Source organism: Rhinatrema bivittatum, chromosome 1, assembly GCF_901001135.1.
Source record: "Rhinatrema bivittatum chromosome 1, aRhiBiv1.1, whole genome shotgun sequence".
In the NCBI taxonomy this organism is placed as follows: domain Eukaryota; kingdom Metazoa; phylum Chordata; class Amphibia; order Gymnophiona; family Rhinatrematidae; genus Rhinatrema; species Rhinatrema bivittatum.
The window spans coordinates 674423625-674436604 of record NC_042615.1 but is presented as its reverse complement, the minus strand read 5'-3'; the positions used below and the strand labels follow the sequence as shown (position 1 = coordinate 674436604).

At 38.9% G+C, this 12980-nt stretch overlaps 1 protein-coding gene across 1 annotated transcript in view; it reads right to left on the bottom strand.

The window, feature by feature from the left end:
- HAPLN1 (hyaluronan and proteoglycan link protein 1) overlaps nucleotides 1-2865 on the bottom strand; it is a 175563-nt gene extending 172698 nt beyond the window's left edge. Inside the window, exon 1 of the mRNA XM_029573795.1 lies at nucleotides 2332-2865. The gene's annotated coding sequence lies outside the window, so the exon portion shown is untranslated. The remainder of the gene's footprint in view (nucleotides 1-2331) is intronic.
- Between the last annotated feature and the right edge of the window lie 10115 nt (nucleotides 2866-12980).

Genomic DNA, 12980 nt, shown 5'->3' with positions numbered 1-12980 from the left:
TAGAAACAGCAGTTTCCTGATTGCTGTATTTGCTTTATTTTTTTTTTTTTTTAATTTGAAGCTTCACTTAAGTTTCTCCATACTCAGTGTTTCCTTTTTCCAATGACTGCCAATTCATGAAGTGAGAAGCATAGCTAACACCTGAAAAAATGACCATTTATTAGAAAAAGAAATATAAATAGCTAGACTAATTGATGGGGGTGGGCATTCCTAGGTAGTTAATGCCCCAGAAGAAGAGCTGAAGGTCTGAGAAGAGGCAACAAGTCAAAAACCCAGTCAGGCATTAAGAAAACGATTGATCGTAATGTTGCTATTTTTAATACAAGCTCAAGAGTAGCTAGAAAGGTAAAAAAAAAAAAATCCCTCCCCTTTTTCTATATTTATGTAGCAAAATGAAACTAGGCTGTTATGTATAATGAGCATTTCCTATTCATTAATACCTATCATATGCAAAAAATCAAAACACCAACCTCCACCCCGGTACTATAGCCATATCGATTTAAACTCATGCTTCAACATATTCTGTTGTTTAAATGATAGTGAAGAATAAAAAAAAACCACTTTCTTCTTTTACAGGCAATGAAGATGTTAAGCACAAATCATCACATTGAAATTCTCTAGTACGGATACTGTGTTTGGCAGTGCCACTGTGTCTCCAGTTTAGGAAGAGCCCATGGTAAGCTTCTTTAATAACCAGCAAAAAAAACCCAGAGCTCCTTATAATCAGTAAAGCATCTTATTTTTTCTTGGCTGTCTTCTTGGTAGTTGATTATAATTCTTAATTACTGTCCCCCGAGAGGCTTCCCCTTTTCTGCCTCTGCAATATACAGTTACAACAATAAATCTAAAAATAGTCCAGGAATTGATAGGATATACTATATATATATCATTATTTACAAATGCGTAAATAAAATATCGGACAACCAATATTTTGTATATATCTGTCCTTCATAGAGGATATATATATAGTTGCCTTCTTGTAAACTACACACAGCTGGTATTCACTGGGACTCACTGGCAATTGAATAATACAAAAAAAAAGAAATGTATATTGCCACATAGTTCCTATGTATTGGCATAAAACATTTTTGAAGCAGAGCTAGCTTCCAAGGAAAACACGAAAGGTCTGACTGTATGACATCATGCTGGAACATGCAGAGACACACTTTCTACAGTGAAGATTCCCATCTGACGTGACCCCATCAAGAATCATTTTTTCCAAGCACAAAGAGATGGACAGCAGTACAATAAATTAACATAAGTAGAGTAACCCTGCATTGAGTCCATCGTGACTTAATAGTTGATTGAAAACCAAATACAGGAAATAGTTCTGGTACTGCTTTGTGGATAATTTGGGTTTACACATTTGTACTCATTTAAACAACGCAATAGAAAAAAAAATTAATGCAAAGCAAAAATCAGCACATAGGTTTGTCTGCTGTTCTTCTCATACTTAAATTTCATAATATATTAGAGATGCTGGTATCTCAGTCATGTATAAAAAGTCACTGATTGATTCCTGTGCTGAGGGGAGAATGCTCACCTCCCAAGAAGCTGTTGTGCTCTTGACTATAACACATGCACAGCCTTTAATTTTCCCTTCAAATATCCAGCAGTACAGCCACACCTGGGCTTTTTAATTTGCTTTTCAATTCCCCTCCATTCACAGGTAAATTTCTCTCATTACGAAAGAGAGGAATGTCAGCTCCTGCATCACTTTTACTTCTATGGGATACAGACTCTGCAGAGGAGAAATGCAGAGTTACAAACTATCACACACATTGCACTTCAGACTGAGCAACCTGCAGCTGTAGTAAGATTTCATCTGTTAGGAAAAGGCACTTATGGCAAATGGGTAATGATCAAATTTAAGACCCCAAACTGACCATCACGGTTTACTCATCTGCATGAAAATAAAGGTTAATAAAAAAATAAAACAAAAAAAATAAATATGATGATGCCTTTTTCTTTGACTAAGTTTATAAACTTCTTGACTAGCTTTCAGGGGTGTTACTCCTTTCCCCAGGTCAAAATTGAACCAGCAAAAGATGACATTTACCAGAAAATATAAGCAGACTACCATGGCAACCACAGCACTATTTTTCTGTCTGCAAGAATTAGCTTGTTTTCCATGCAAAACTCTTAATTGCCCTTAATGCCACTTACTCTCACATATTTCATGTTCATACCTAGCAATGACAAAGGTAGGAAAAAAGTCAGAATTTACGTAAAAAGTTTTCCCATCTCCAAATTTCTCTAAAATGCTGAAGGATTTGAAAGCAGAGCATAAAGTTTTAAAAAGTAACTCCAATGTGTTGAGTTCGTGCTCACCTTGCTAAGTTGTGTCTGTGTCCAGAATGTGCCTCTGTAGCTGTCTGAATGGCAAAGGTCCTGATGCAGGGAAGAGAGAGAACCACAATCTCACAGAGGGAAAAGGAAAAGCAGTGCGTCATAAGCAAAGTACGCCTCCAAGATCTGTTAAATTACTGTGCAGTCTACAGTCCGGGCAGAACCCGGGAACTCTTCCCAGTCCTGACAGGGCACAGAGTTACAGCAGCATTGGAAAAAGAAAAAAAAAAAAAGAACTTATTCTTTCTCTTTACTCTTGTAGTATCTTTCTAGGAAACAGGATACAATAGCCTCGGGGATTTGAGGCTTCCCAGGATTTCTGTTCCTTTTCTTTATTGATAAACTGCTGATAATAAGGCCACAGAGGTTATCCAAAAAAGATGATGCAGTGTTGATCTTCTCAGCGAGAAAAGGTCCTTAAAAAAGCAAGGGCTTCAGAGTTTCTCCCCTCCATGAAGCATTGCTAGTTCCAAGCACAGGACACAAATGCAATACATTTAACTACAACTGGCACCTTGCGTCTTATAATCCTTAATTACATTGGACTAGTTGACAGTGCTAGACAACGTGTCTGTATTTATAGTATGAGGAGTGCATGGGTTGACTGTGAGTAGGTGGGGTTGGAATATCTACTCATCAGGGGCCAGAATTAGAACCAGATGGACACAGAAAAACAAACATTGAAAGCATCAACTGAAAGAAGATGGGCTTGGGAAAACAGCCCCGCTAAATAAACTGGCATTATAACGTGAGGGCGTAGATTGGTCCATTTATTCCCTTTCTTGGGCCAGCAGCTTCTTTGAAGAGGAAATGGCCTCATATTTCTATAACAGAGCTTCCTTTGATGGAACAACACACACACACACACACACGTACCTCAGGGGGAAAGAAAGTTAGTCAGTGCTAAAATGAAAAACGTGGTTGGCAAAGTTCTAAGAAAAGAGCATGACTCAGAAAATGAGAGAGAATTGGAGAAAAAAAATCTCCTAGGTCTTACTTGAGAGGAATGAGTACAGTTATTCCTTTAATAAGCAGAGCTCTCAGCAGTACCTGTATTATGTAGGAGTGCTTGGGAGTCTGAAAGAAGCCAAAGGCCCCCTGCACATGCATAGAAGAAATGCTGACACTGAATGATTTTGCGCCCTAAATAAGGTCTGCGTACGCTTAGGTAAAAGCAACTGAGAAAAAGCTTGCTCACCAATGCCCACTTGGTGACAGAGGGCTTGCTCCGTGCTATGAGCTGCAAGAGGCGCTATTGTCTTTGGTAACAACCCCCCCGTGCCTCCACATTTCCCACAAAGCGAGGTGGCAAAGAGAAAGCCCATCTGCAAAGGAATTTCTGGCAGGTCAGAAATGGGCAAAGATTTTTTTTTTTTGTTTCCTTTTATGATGCAAACTGTTACATGATTGATCCCCCTCTCCCCCCCCCCAAGGATAGAAATGCACGTAAAACATAAAACACTTCTCATCTGTGCACTTTTTCCCTGAAAAGACAAGCTAGTAAAAACCAGTAACACTCAGTAAATGTTCCTTTTAAAAAATAGATAGTTCTACTTACAAGTTATTCTCACCGAAATGCAACTATCTAGAGTTACTGGGTGCTCAAAAGCAAAGACCTAGTTGTTTGTTAGGTTGGACCTACAATAAAATGAGACATTTTACCTTAAAAATGGGCTTATCCTGAGTACAAAGCTATAAATAACATTAAATATCAAAATGTTCTTCATTAGAATAATGAAAGGCAAACTATTCAACATAGTTCATTTGCGAATTGCTTGTACATTTAGAAACAGGTTTTAAAAGCTAAAATGCATTGTAACAAAAATAAACCTGTGGTTTTAAGTGTTACCATTTTTAGAAAGGCGGGATTGTGAGATATTGTTTGAACCTTGAACAAAAAGTAAGTGAATTTAGGAAAAACAGTTGTTTAGATATCAAAAAACAAATTTGTTTCTCAAATAGTGTTATGTTAGAAAGAGATAAGAAGACAGAAATACTAAAATATTACCTTTCAAATGAGTGGGGTGGCCTGGCTGTGATTGGACTTGGGTGATGGTTTGTATGAGAATGCCCTGGTTTGGATTTGCACTCAGTTTTCCAGGGCAGATCTGTTAGTAATGTTACTTTGGATGGGCCGTGGAATTTTCATGCCCAGCACAAATGTGCCTAATTTACCTCGAATTTTGATGTGAGTTATCTCAAATATTGATGTAAAACTGAATCATAGTTTCTCAGGTTAACAGGTCATAGGATGGTAAGAAGATTCTGAGTCAATCTTGTCTTACCACGATAAGCTAGATAAAACTGGAAGTCAGAGATGAATTGATAGGTGGCTGAGGTTCTGACAGATTAAGCCGAGCTTAATTTGTAGATTCTGTCACTTTGGTAAAGAATCAACTGAGATTAATATAATCTGAGCAGGAACAAATTCCTCATGTTTATAAAGAAATAGTAACTGGATTTAAATCCAAACTGTATGTGAAAATTTATAAAATGCTGACTTCCAAAACTGTCCAGATTTCTCTGGGAATCTGTGGGCAGCTCCATGCAAAGCAGGAAAGTTTCATGTTGATTATTGCAGAAATGTTGGACTACATTGTAATATGGGTAGCTAGGACTGACGCTTCTGCCCGCGCCCAACCCTTTACAGCAAATGAATACAGATAACAGCAGATTGGGGACCAAACAGGCCGCAGCTTTTATTAACAACAATCCGGGGCCCGAGCCAGTTCATCATAACAACAGATTCCCCCTCCCCTACCCATCCACCACCAACCAGCAAGACGGGCACTCCCAGGCTCTCCCAGCCTGTAAGTAGTCACATCATTGGAACGCCCCCCCCACGACCCCCGCCACCACCCAGCAAGGAGCCGACCAAGTTGGCCCTTGCCACCGCCCCAGCAAGGAGTCGTACCAGCAACAACTGCATCCAGTTGTTCATTTAGGAATCCCTGACCTGACCCCTGTCAAGTCAGACAATTTTAATCACCGCATACTCCCCTAATCAGCTCGGGCTACCCGCCCCCCCCCCCCCTTTCAAGCTGCGACAACGCCAAAACACCCTCGTTTAACAATAACATCAACCAAACTAGGGGCGGGCAGGTGGGTGGCAGCATCTGGCATGACTCCAGGCAAGTGCAGAATGCCCTAAAGCAAGAGGTTTGAATTAAACCTCAGGCTCCCCCCATCTTACTCACTGCACGAGCCAACAAATATTGGCAGCAGCAGCAGCTCCCCTCCCCCAACCCCCCTTGTCCCGTCGACTTGCCAGGAGCGAGCCTGGCACCATATTACATCGGCCAGGCAAGTATGGGACCTGCCTGACCTTACATTTAATAGATAACTAACACCACAAGACAAAATATAGATTCACGCTAGTTAATGTTAAACAAAGAGACCATCATAGGATCAAGCTTAAGTGGTAAAACACATTTTTGAAAACCACCTTTATATACTGTAGCTCATACTTTAATCATAGGTCTCAAGAAAACAAATTTTTAAAATCATTTTGATATGCATTTAAAAGAAGGAAAACACCGAGATTGATAGTAATTATCTTATTGCACAAACTAGGCAGTCTGTTTTCTTTGTGCCAAAAACCAGTGAAGCCAATATCAAATCCCAGCATCCATCTTAGAATGTGGAGGAACCATCTTTTTTTATGTCACTATATGTTGGGTGCAGAGAACAAGTAACTAATTAATCAGAAAGAAAAGTATAAAAAAAAAAAGACCAAACAGTGACAAGATTCAAATCAATGAATACCATTCAACACTAATGTTCATTCCCAACGCATGAACAGAATTTAAGGTGAAAATCCACTATTCTATAAAATTAAAAAATGACATTAAATCTCCACCTCTACTTGATGGAGGTACTTTCTCAATGATGGTCCATCTTAAGTCTGAAAACAGTGTTGAATGGTTAGGCAGTGTTGACCATTGGAATATTTTCTTTTTTTGTAACTCAAACAGCTTCGGTGTTTATGTAACCTTGTCCTGATAACTCATTTAGTCTGACCAGTGTATAACATTGGACATGTTCATTGAATGCTATATATATCACAATTTTAGAGTTGCAGTCAATGTATGCATTTCATTTATATTAAATGCGTGTAATTGGATGATCTCATAATTTGGCCTGGATGGTAATATCACACAAATTGCAGTTGTCACATGAAAAATGACCCTTCTATGTTTCTGAGGGAGAGGATGGACAAATATCTGGTAATAAAGCTCATACAACATAGTTTCTGATATTTTGTCCTCTGCTATAAGATATCATGGGTTATTCAGAAAAAATGGAGTGGAATTTGAGAATATGCCAGCGATGTTTGTTGCACTGAGCAGCAAGTGTTGATTTATCTGAATACTGAAGAACCCATATATTTTGATGCTTATCTGATTTGTTATGGTAGGTTAACAATGCATCACAGTCAGAGCATAATGCTCTTCGATAAACTGTTTTAACAACCAAGATAGGATAACTATGTTCAAAAAAGCGGAATGCTAAATAGTATGCTTTATCTTTAAATTCTTGGTTGGTGGAGCAAATTCTTCTGATCTTAAAGAATTGACTGACTGACCTGAAGGTCAGCTTGGAAGGCCTGTGGGTGAAAACTCTGATACTTAAGCAGGTTGTTCTGGTAAATTTCTTTCTGAACACAGAAGTGTGAAGTTCCTCACAATATTTTTCAATAATCAAATCCAAGAAAGAAATACAGTAGGCATTACTCAGCATTGTAAACTTTAAAAAAGGATTTTGGTAATTAATATAATTGAAAAATGAAGACAGGTTTGTTTCAGAAGAGTGCCATAAAAAGAAAAAAATCATCAATATATCCCAAAAAGAAATATTTGAGAAACATGACAACTGGTAAACAAATTCTTCTTCAAATAATTCCATGACAAGATTGGCAATAGATAGAGCCACTGATGAGCCCATGGCAATGCCATGTGTTTCCAAATAAAACAAATTCCTTCAATAATGAAAAAGTTGCTCCTTGATATTATGTTTACAAAAGAAAAGAGAAAATATAAAGGAACTCGATGATGGTATTCAGATTTATTAAGGACCTTCTAAATGACTTTGGCCTAGATTCATTATTTTGCTATAATGTGCGCATGAATAGCACCTGTGACTTGGTTAGGGAATTTTTGAGTTACTACAATGTGTGCTATTTTAGCACAGGTATTTACCACAACACCTGTTATATTGAGAGAGAGAGAGAGAGAGAGAGAGAGAGAGAGAGAGAGAGAGAGAGAGCCTGCCTATTAGTCAACTATTTATACCACTATAAGAAGGTCAACTAGTAACTGGAGGTGAGGTTTTGGTGGTAGGCTTATAGGCTAGGGTTTGGGGGCCAGTTTTATGTTTATTGCATTTTAAATTTAATTACACAAAATAACATTGTGATTGAAAAAACAGATGTATCACATTTACATTTGAAATAAATTCAAAATAACTTGATTTAAACGGTATTAATACCATGTAAATTCCATCTTTATAATAAGAAATTGAGGGGGCAGATACTAAACAAATTCTAGAGCGAAACCAATCTTAGGAAAAGTAGTGGTCTAGGGTTTGGGGGCCAGTTTTACAGACACAGTCAGAGCCCCTGGAGCCCTTTTTAAATATTGGGGTTATATTAGCTATCCTCCAGTCTTCAGATACAATGTGAATAATTGCCGAACTTTTTGCCCTACATGACCTGATATTCTTGAATTTTGTGTCCTTACTGTATACTTTTGATTTTTGTGTAAATATCAAGAGAATGCCTATCTTTTGCCTACTGTACTGTCTAAGTCAGATTTGGGTGTGAACCAATGAAAAAGCGGAGTTGGGACGGTTCAAAAAAACATATATGGAATTATGGTACTTTACTACACATTTACATGGGTAATGAAGTACAAATTTAGAGCAAATAGCTAATGCTTCCATCCTCATTTCAATAAACTTTTTCCTCCTCTCCTGTGTTAGCTGGGTGATATCGGGGAATAACCATATTTTTTGACCAAAACATTTTTCAGATCTTTTATGAAAAATATATCCCCCCTCAGTTTCTCTATGTCCTCTTCTCCCAGTTTATCGATAACCTTATAACCAATCCTCGTCTTTAAACACTCTTAACTCCTCTCTTAATTTTCCCCCTCATAATCATTATATCTAATTAATTTATACTTTAAATAGAGTACCTAGTGAATTTGTTTACAACTTTAAAACCCTGAAACTAGTTAATCTGTACCTAGTTAATTTGTCTTAAACGTTATCATATAGTTCTTGTTCCCTGTAAAGGCTATGCCTGTGTGACAGCTACACTGTCCAAGCTCCAAGTTATTTGTAAACCAATACGATGTGCAAACGGATGTCGGTATATAAAACAATTCTAAATAAATAAATAAATAAAATGATAGGTTACAAATTTTTACTAATAGGTCTGAAATTTCATTTTTTAGTACCTTCAGAACTCTGGGGCGTATACCATCCGGTCCAGGTGATTTACTACTCTTCAGTTTGTCAATCGGGCCTACCACATCTTCTAGGTTCACCGTGATTTGATTCAGTCCATCTGAATCATTGCCCATGAAAACCTTCTCCATTACGGGTACCTCCCCAACATCCTCTTCAGTAAACACCAAAGCAAAGAAATAATTTAATCTTTCCGCGATGGCCTTATCTTCTCTAAGTGCCCCTTTAACCTCTCGATCATCTAACGGTCCAACTGACTCCCTCACAGGCTTTCTGCTTCGGATATATTTAAAAAAGTTTTTACTGTGAGTTTTTGCCTCTACAGCCAACTTCTTTTCAAATTCTCTCTTAGCCTGTCTTATCAATGTCTTACATTTAACTTGCCAATGTTTATGCTTTATCCTATTTTCTTCTGTTGGATCCTTCTTCCAATTTTTGAATGAAGATCTTTTGGCTAAAATAGCTTCTTTCACCTCCACTTTTAACCATGCCGGTAATCATTTTGCCTTCTTTCCACCTTTCTTAATGTGTGGAATACATCTGGACTGTGCTTCTAGAATGGTATTTTTTAACAATGACCACGCCTCTTGGACATTTTTTACTTTTGTAGCTGCTCCTTTCAGTTTTTTTCTAACAATTTTTCTCATTTTATCAAAGTTTCCCTTTTGAAAGTTTAGCACGAGAGCCTTGGATTTGCACACTGTTCCTTTTCCAGTCATTAAATCAAATTTGATCATATTATGGTCACTATTGCCAAGCGGCCCCACCACCGTTACCTCTCTCACCAAGTCCTGTGCTCCACTGAGAATTAGATCTAAAGATGCTCCCTCTTTCGTCGGTTCCTGAACCAATTGCTCCATAAAGCTATCATTTATTCCATCCAGGAACGTTATCTCTCTAGCGTGACCCGATGACCCGATGACCTGATGACCCGATGACCCGAGTTGAACAGTCTGTCGCTTTGATGGCCATGAATGTCCTCTCTGCATCCATGCTGGAGAACTGTGAAGAGAAGGACCTCCTGGATAACCCAAGAACGGAAGCTACTGCCTCCACATGCTAACAATGTGGGCTCCATTTCCTACCCCATACGTTAGCAAGGTAGAGCTTATTAGCGTTCAAAAGTAAGTCTTTGCTAAATAGAGGTGAGAGCAGCAGAAATTAATGGTAATTGGATAAGCACTGGACATTAAATCTGCTTTTGTAACTATTGTTTTTCTTATTGCTTGTGTTCCCCAATTGTCTATTTCCTGACACAAAGTATTAAGCTTAGCCCTGTGTAAGTTTGGAATAAAGGAGATTTGTTTTGTTCAGCAATTTGGCTAATTTTCTAACAACGAACAGGAGCGTCGCTAGTAAATAACAGGTACATACATAAAGGGAGGTGGGGTTAGAAATTATAGCTCTTCTCCCTACACTGCCCCATCCCCTCCAAGCTTTGAGAGACTCTTGACACTATCCTAGTGATGGCTATCAACAGCCAACCCTGTTTTCTGAAGCAGCATTAATGGACCTCTGCCCTCACCCAGTCACTCTCTGCCTTGTCCCTGCAGTAGATGACCTCCCAGCCTGGCAGATGACCATACCGTACCAGTACTACCTTGGGTTTTTCCATGCCCCCCACCACTGGACATTAATCCAAATCCATGCTCTACAATTGCATCAACAATATATCTCTTAACCCTATGGGCTCAGGTTTCTACCCCTGCAACAACTTAAACAAAATTCACAATAATTCAATACCAGATAGGGAGGAAGGAAGGGAGAAAACATGACAACACAGGTGAACAGAAAAAGGAAACTGCAAGAGACCCAGAACCCTAAATATAAAATCTTCCCCAGCCCCACCTATAATTCCATTCCCTGTGGAACTGAACTAAATGAAGGACTGATCAGTCCTCTGCTTGGTTCAATTTGCCACGAGGACTCAATATAAACCCTTATAGTTAAGATAGGAGGACAGAGTGGTGTGAAGGAGGAAAGGGGCAAGGAAGTGGGGTGTGAGGGAAGATTACACACCTCCCATTCTAATCACTAATCCACATCCTGCAACCTTGCTCCCTTCAATTCCTACCCACTTACCAAACAGCAAATATCCAAGCAGCAAGGGGTTCCTGGAAAGAGGAAGACAGTCTCTGCAAATTACCCTCGCTGGTTCCAGTCCATGCTCAAGGCATGCAGACAAGATTTACCTATCTGCAGGTGCCTTATGGATACTCAGGATGCAGTAAATCCACTAAAAGAGGGTTACACAATATTTAAGTATGACTTGGAGGTGGCAGGTCTCAACTTAAGCATGTATTATGCTCATTCCTTTTGGACTGGGGATGATGTCAGTATAGTTATGGGGATTGTCTGCTGCTGCAATTTAAAAGATTGGTTAGGATGGAAGTCAACTGCTTACAACTTGTATATTTGAGTGGACTGGGAAGGGAAAGACAGAATCTAGATAACTACTGTGTCCTATCAAACAGTTGTGGGGGAGTGAATGATGACCTGAGCAGCTAAGAAAGTGCAGGGCAGACCATATGGACAACACCCCAGTTTCGTAGTGAAAAGATTCTGGGTCACATGGATAAGAGAGGGAAATGTCATAGGATCAGCTGATGCCCCTCTTATGGCGCAAAAAGAGAATCCATATATGGCCAGATGCCCTGTTGATTCACTAAGGAGGCAACAACTTAGGACCTGTTGTTTGAAATTGATTAAAATTTTGCTTGTTGATTTGCTAAATATTAAAGAAATCGTTCAATTCTGCAGACAAATCATTTCCAACCCCCATATAACTAATTTAAGGTGTACAAAAATGGAAGTGTTTATTAAGGCAAATTTTTCTATGTATTCATCATCTCTTGTTGAAACCAGCCCCTTCTTTCAGGCCAGTCTGCAAATGTTATACCCAGGCACTGAACAATTTCAAACTATTTCCTAGTATAAGCTGTGGGGTTTCATCACCATTTGATCCAGATTCAGCACTAAAACTACCAGACAAAATATAACCATTCAATGGACAATGCCTGGGAAATCTTTAATGGAAGCTATTACCCTAATTTACACCGGCAAGCATTTATAGAATAAGGTTGGGATAAGTAAATGTGAGCAGGGTTCAAATATATATTCACCATAGGCCAAAATTAGAATCTAGTGGATGAAAAAAATTACAGTTAACACTGAAGAAGATAGGTTGGAAAAATATCTCCATTGAGCAAACAGGCAGTTTAACTCAATGAAGAATATAGATCCATTGATTCCTGCCTTAGGCACGCAGTTCCTTTGGACAGGAAATGGCCTCATATTTCAATAACAGAGCTTCCTTTGATGAAACCTTGCATACGTACCATAGGAAGAAAGAGGTTAGTCAGTTATAAAATATAATGGACTATGATCTACAGAAAGTAACGAGCTCTAAGAAAATGAGAGAGTAAAATGGTTTTGAAAAAAAAAAAGATACAGGTCTCCTAATTGTAGGGAATGGGTAGAAAGAGAAAAGACAGCAACTGAGCTTTATATAAACAAAGCGGTGGGGACCCAGACAGTGAGCATATATGAGACTGAGGAGCCACAATTTCTAAGCAGATAGACAGCAGAAGTGCTGAAAGAGAAGATTGCTGAATTAAAAAAAAAAAAATCCTGACTACTGTGAATTTATCTAATAACAGCTACAATGGAGCCCGGTGCCCACCCCCTGCTTTGATGACAGACAGAAGCCTTTAAGTGAAGAGGAAATGGTTTGTTCTGTGCTGCCCGCTGCAAGTATTGCCATTGTCTTTGCTAACAACAGCTCTGCCACCACATGGAAAGGAGGAAACCCATCTGGAAAGAAATGTCTCACAGGTCAGAACATGGCCAAAGCTTTTCCTTTTACTTCTGTGACACGAACCAGAATAGGATTGTTCTCATTTCTGCTGAATAGGATTCACTGTAAAATGAAAACACGACTGACTCCACACATTCTTTTCCGGACAGGGCACTGGTTTGTAAGTTAATAACACCAGAATAAAAACAGGCCTGGAAAAACATTAGATCTCCCATTCCACCTATCAAATCGCAGACGTTTTAGAGGCTGAAGAGACCCAGAAATTCCAAGAGAAGCATTTCCCTAAAGTTTTAAAACTCCCCCCCATCACCAATATGAATGAACGCCCCCTCCCCCAAGCAGTATA